The following is a 6,753-nucleotide window of genomic DNA, read 5'->3' on the forward strand; positions in this document are numbered from 1 at the left end:
TTATATAAGTAGTTGGGTTTTTTCATCAATATGACAACAGTGTTCCATAATTCAAGAATGTAGGATATACTTTGTTCATTTAAAATACGTCTGAAAAATTAGAGCCATGGGCGTACAAATATAACAAATAGTTTCATCAAAATACCAATTTCAGAAAATACACGGTTTAGTTGTATTCCCTGTGTTATTCTGAAACCCCAGTCAAGCCTTGGTTCCCTTCCCTAAATGTCTATAGGTCAAATTAAAAATTTCTTGACGGACTTTTGACAGAATTACATTCATTACTTTCACATGTTCAGACAGATTATAAAACCACATTGTGATATCGTTTAACAATGTGATAATCCAATCCATTCATGTTATACTGTACACAGCTTAATTAACAGTGGTTACAGTATACGACACAGTTTTCTTATTATGTCAAGTTACATAAATCGATTCAGTTAGTTTACATAATTTTTTACTTGCTTCAACCTTGCGTTTATTTGAACGGATCTAGATTGATTCAATCTGAAATTATATATAATCTATCTAAGTTAAACAAATAACTGCATTTAATTTTGTTTACGCTAGACAAATCAAGCGGTAGAATATAGCTGGTAGAAAAACCTAGACCAATATTTTACGCTAGTCGGTAATCCTTAGCATGGAATGCCCATAATCTAGGCATTTTGAAACAATAATTTCTTAGTAGAAATTATTATACCGTTTCGTCCTATTGTGGGACTCCTCGACAGTGCGTATCCACGATCCCGCCTCGCGAGATTCGAACCCAGGACCTATCAGTCTCGCGCGCAGTGCTCAAACTCGTGGATCGGTTGAAGTTAGAAATTAACAACGTTGAGTGCCGGTTAAGTGGTCTAGTGGTTAAGCGCTCGCGCTCGAGTCTGATAGGTCCTGGGTTCGAATCTCAACAAGGCGGGATCGTGGATGCGCACTGTTGAGGAGTCTCACAATAGAACGAAAAGTCCATCCAGTGCTCCCAGGTCTTCCATGGTGATCTAACTTCAATTGACTCACGAATTCAACGATATTAAATTCTCACAAATAAAAAATTTTGACTAAGAACTTGTGATTTTCATTTCATTTCGTAAATAGGTGTAAAGTTGAACTATGTATTTTAGAAGATTATATATAAAACCTATATTTAATTTTTTAATATCGAATATAGAATGATCTTTTTTGTATTCAATCTATTTTCTATAGTGTTTTTATTTTTTTTTGGTTGCTAATTGCTTATTTGCCAATAAAAAAAAACAACATATTACTTCTCAGTGTTTCCTATCTACCCATAATCTAATATTATTTGTTTCTTTTCATTGTTTTTTCCCCGATTTTATAGGTTTTAATATCAGTATTAGAATCAATATTATTTTTTATAGCTTTTACTTTATTCCAAAAGGTTTATTCTTTAATTGTATATATTTCCTTCTAAGGAAAAAAAATGTTGGCTAAGTATATTGACATTATACTTACGGCAACCGTGTTAAGAAGCTAGATGATATTCTGGATTAACATTAAATTCAAGAATAACGGAAGTTAAGAAGTATTAATTTGTTGTATGATAATGCTTTCGAATATCTAATAGATTATCAAAGAAAATCTTCAGATGTCATTTACTTGCTGAATTGAAGCTCAGTATTCCTAAAAGTTATCGAAAAAATTTAGTTTGTATCACAGTTTATTTATAAAATTTGAAACAGGCAGTTGTAATCACTTAAAAGTTAAGTATAATGTACATCATCTACCAGTTGGTCAACCAGTGGGAAGAAATATGACATTGGCCAATTTCTTTGTCTTACATACTATTTATCGTTACCGACGCAACTCATTATTGAGCCTGTATTCTACAAGCCTCTCTGCTAGCATTGTATTGCCCATTCACTTATATGATCGTAAATTCTTCAAAGTTTTGGTTTCAATCAATTGGTAATGTAACTTCAAAACCGTTGGTAACTTTTTCATAACTAACACGGTTGAATTTGATTAGTAATAATTCATTTAAAGTTTAGTTTAGCAAGTTAGTATGACAATAAAATAATCTATGTTTTAATAGCAGATACTCAAAATTTGTTGGTTTCATTATTTAGATAAATTATCACTTCGTATCATCACGTACAAGTGTATGAAAAATCACAAAGTATTTACATGTAAATAAATAGAAGGATTGAAAAGTTTCTAGTTTGTGCCAACTTTTTAAAAAAAAAATGAGCTAGTCAATTGAATAAGTAACATGATATCATTATTATATTACATGATTTTGGATAATAAGCATACACGTGTTGATATAAGCTTCTAGCTAGTTGGTACTTTCAGCTAGACTTAGCGTTCACTGTTATTAATGACGTATCATACAGTGTAGTACTGGTGGTCATTTCTTTTCCTTATATTCAGATAAACCATCCTATACTTTAACTGTAGTTGAAAACAAGGAAATATATAAATCATCATATTGAAGTGAACAGAACACGGGCGGGGACAATGGTATGTATTTAAGCACAAATTACAGACTATCTCACTAAATTCTGGCAACCATGCAGTAACCAGTTAATTTGCAAAGTAATAATCAATTGTCTCAATCTTAACTGTTCCTTCTGCAAATATCAGTCCGTTTTCTCTGATTTTATGGTTCATGCATTTTCGTACCGATCGTGCCTCATTCCTGCTCGTTCTATATCGATCTTCTGCCAAAATACATTCAATGTCTGACCATCACCATATACTACTTATGAGGATCTAAGTAGACCCCACCACAGTATAACTGAATTAGACCAATATTCATAAAATTATTTTTGAAGAATAATCTATATACTACTAATTATTATAAACAAATATTGAAATGAATAAACCTGATGTTCTTTTTCTTTCTTAGATATATTTAGATAGAGAATATAAAATGGTTTGCATAGATATATGACTGACGTTCATATTAATAACTTTCTTGTCAAATAAAAAAGGAGTATATCCATATTCTTTATTTAGAATGTCATTGGAATAAATTAAAAAAAAATAAGTGATCAATCAATCAGTCAATCAGTTATGTATTTAATCAATTGACGAAAACAAAAAAAAGGGTAAAGAAAAACACTGAAATATAAAAGATAAACTAATCTAGTATCCGGAAGAGAAACAACTGTTTGTTTGTTTTTTTTCTATTTTATTTACTTTTCATTTTATTCACATTCCTTTTATTATGATGGACAGATAAGTTAATAACGACATATATATTTTTAAAAAAAATGAGAGTAGAGATAGTAACAACATCTTAATAATTAGGAATCAGAGAGAAGAATTATTTTGTTAAACTCTATTAGTCTTTAAGTCATACAGGGTATATAAAAAGTGAACTATGAAATGAGTTTAAATTCAATTAATATTGTTGGTTTGAATCTTCCCATTGATGTTGAGGACTGCAACTAGTCAGTCTGTAGTTGACATATGTGCATAATATGCGTATTACATCGATATAGCCTTAATTCGAGTCCCAGAGTGAACATCAACTCTGAGATGCAGGCACATCCATCTGACGAGTCCAAAATAGGACGAAACGCGTGTCCTGGATTCCACTGCTAGCCACTATCCATCTTTGTTTATAATGCTTGTGAATTAAGGCTATGTAGAGGCAATACGCACAGTATGCACATATGCCTAAACATCAATGGGAAGATTCAAACAAACAATACTAAGTGAATTTAATCTTCGCCACATCGCACAAGCAAGTGGATATCAGGACTCAGTAGCTGAGTGGATAAAGCGATGGCTTTTGAAGCGAAAGGTACTGGGTTAGAGTCCCATAGTGAACATCAAATCTGAGATGCAGGTATGTCCAGCTGACGAGTCTCAAGTGGGACGAAACTCGCATCCTGGATTCCCCTGCTAGCCAATATCCATCTTTGCTTACTATGAGTGTTTTGAAATGAAATATTGCATATATAAAACAATCTTAAGAGAATATTATTTTCATAGTTGAAAATATGAGTCAACTGAAGCTAGACCACCAAGGTAAACCTGGAATCACTGGACAGCCGTTTCGTCCTATTGTAGGACTCCTCAGCAGTGCGCATCCACGATCCCGCATCGCGAGATTTAAAACCAGGACCTATTGAATAACATATTTCCATGACAAGTATTATCAAATAATTAAGTATTAGTATGGAGGACCATGTAATTTGAATGAAATATATTCAGTGTCGTTTTAATTGAATCAGTTTTATCAAGCATTTACTTAATCTGTTGAAAATCATACTACATAAGATCTGAATGGGTAGCTCTGTATTATGTTCTTATTAGAAGATATAAACAATCAGAATTCAATATCTTTAGGTCAATACATTGACATAATTAATAAATTAAACACGTTTACTGTATATTCACTGTCACTGACAATTGAACAAAGCAATCTTCATCCTTCTTAATTGTATGACATTTACGTTGGGTAAAATTTGTATTTGCCAAAATGTATATAAAATAAGGTATTATCTTATGACAGTTGATTAATAAATAATTAAATAACTTTGATTTTCAATTAAATAGGACTTGTATATTATTTGACCTCATTCAAAATAATTAGCCTATATAGGATAATTACAAATTAGAAACAAATTAGATAACTAACTTAAAAGTGATAATGTATTTTTAGGCAATTAACTGCCTGTATACTCTTGTATCAGTTTTCGATTCGATATATGTTGTTTATGTTAAGTTTATATCCTTTAAGTATCCGCCTAATAAAAATCATTGTTATTATTCAGTTGTATTAATTATTACCTCATGTCGATCGATAATATTTCAAACATTGATGAGGCGCTCAAATACTATGAAACTATTTGACCACATTTAGACGAAAGTCCTTTTATTAATAATATTCTAAGTTCATAAAGATAAGTTCTTCATGTTATCGAGAAATGTATTTTTAACGTTTGTACAAAAGATTGCAATCTGCCTAGTGTGAAAATGACTATATTTTAACATCTTGAAACGATAGACTATTATCGAATATGCTTTTCATAGCGGAATCCAGGACGTGTATTTCGTATAAGTTTTGGCTTGTCGGTTAGATATACCTAGGTCCGAATGTAGATATTCGTGATGGGACTTGAACCTGCTTCCTATCGTTCCAAATGCTCAGTGTAAAAGAAATGAGTATCTTGGATTTCATTGATACCTACTATCCAACTCTAATTAAAACTTGTGACTGAATAACATGGAAACTTGGAGAACTACTACATCCATAGTCGAGAAGGTACAAGTATTTATAAACAGTTGCTTATGCAAAATACTCAACATTCACTGGACGGATACTATCAGCAACAGCTTACTGAGGGAGAGGACAAAACAGCTTCCAGCCCAAGGGAAAATTAGGAAAAGACGTTGGAAGTGGATCGGACATACACTAAGGAAATCACCAATGTGCATCACGACTCAATCCCTAACTTGGAATCCGGAAGGGAAGCGGAAAAGAGGAAGGCCAAAGAACACATTACACCGGGAAATAGAAGCAGACATGAAAAAGATGAATAGCAAGTGGAAAGAACTGGTAAGGATTGCCCAGGACAGAGTTGGATGGAGAATGCTGGCGAGTAGTCTATGCTCCTCGACGAGGTGTAACAGGGGTAAGTAAGTAAGTTAGTTAGTTAGTTAGTAAGTTCATATCGATTTGACGAAATCACATTAGATAATTAGGAAACATTAACGTTTTTCAATATACTGAATTTCATGTCATGTGATGTATTTAGTGGAAATATGAAATTTTCATTACCAGAATAAATTCACTATATGATTTGTCAATAATAATAATAATAATATTTACTACTCATGAGTAATAAGAAATTTAGGGAAATGATAAATAAATGTCTATGCAAAACAAATTAGTGACGATTGGTTAATAACTGCTTTATTCCATATTACGTGTTTCATGTTATATAGAACTCAGTATATGGTATTCAACAACTTATTCTTATGGCTTACAGAAATCAAATATTTATTTATAGTTATATATTTCAAATTCATAAACAAAACTATTCACAGCCAAATAATTTTTTTCACAAGGAAGTAAGGATTGTCATACTAGCGCACAACGTATATCCATGTTCAAGGTCATGGGTTTTGACTAGGTCACCTAGATATGTCCTATTTAGATATCACTGAGATAAAGTTGACAAAATAAACAAAATAATAACCAACATTTATACAATGGTTTAGATAAATGAACTATACATGACATATTGACAGTCGATTTCTCACTTCTTATGGGAAATATTCAGTTGTGAAACATTTGAAAATATTACTTTCAAGTCAGGCAAAAACAACGATTGTAATAGAATAATATGAATTCATTTATTACATGAACCTATTTTTAGCTCCTAACAATCTAGAAACAAAAGTAATAATTATTATTCATAAAAGAGTCAACATAATTTGTAATGGGAATTTACTGATTACAGCTTGGTTTACCATTTGAGTGTACACTATTAGATGATGACCAATAGTTAACGAATTGAATATTCTTCAAACGGGAGTACGCACATCAAAGTTGATGAAAAGATTGTGAAGAGTACGGAAACAAAATTGTAGAATCTGGAGACTATCGTCATAAGTTATGAAATACTTAGGGAAAAATCGACCAATTGGATTATGTATCTATTTTTACTATAGAGAACAAATGAGTATCTTCATATAATATGAAGACACAAACATTAGAATAGAGTTGTGAAGATTGTTGAGTTTTTATTGAGATCATGAATCGGTCAAAGT

At 31.6% G+C, this 6,753-nt stretch overlaps 1 non-coding gene across 1 annotated transcript; it reads left to right on the forward strand.

The window, feature by feature from the left end:
• Positions 1-3,734: 3,734 nt before the first annotated feature.
• Positions 3,735-3,801, forward strand: Smp_tRNA_00929_Gln_TTG.1.1. Its single transcript has one exon. It is a non-coding gene (tRNA).
• The last annotated feature ends 2,952 nt before the right edge of the window (positions 3,802-6,753 follow it).

This window comes from Schistosoma mansoni (genome assembly GCF_000237925.1).
Source record: "Schistosoma mansoni, WGS project CABG00000000 data, supercontig 0337, strain Puerto Rico, whole genome shotgun sequence".
Taxonomy (NCBI): Eukaryota; Metazoa; Platyhelminthes; class Trematoda; order Strigeidida; family Schistosomatidae; genus Schistosoma; species Schistosoma mansoni.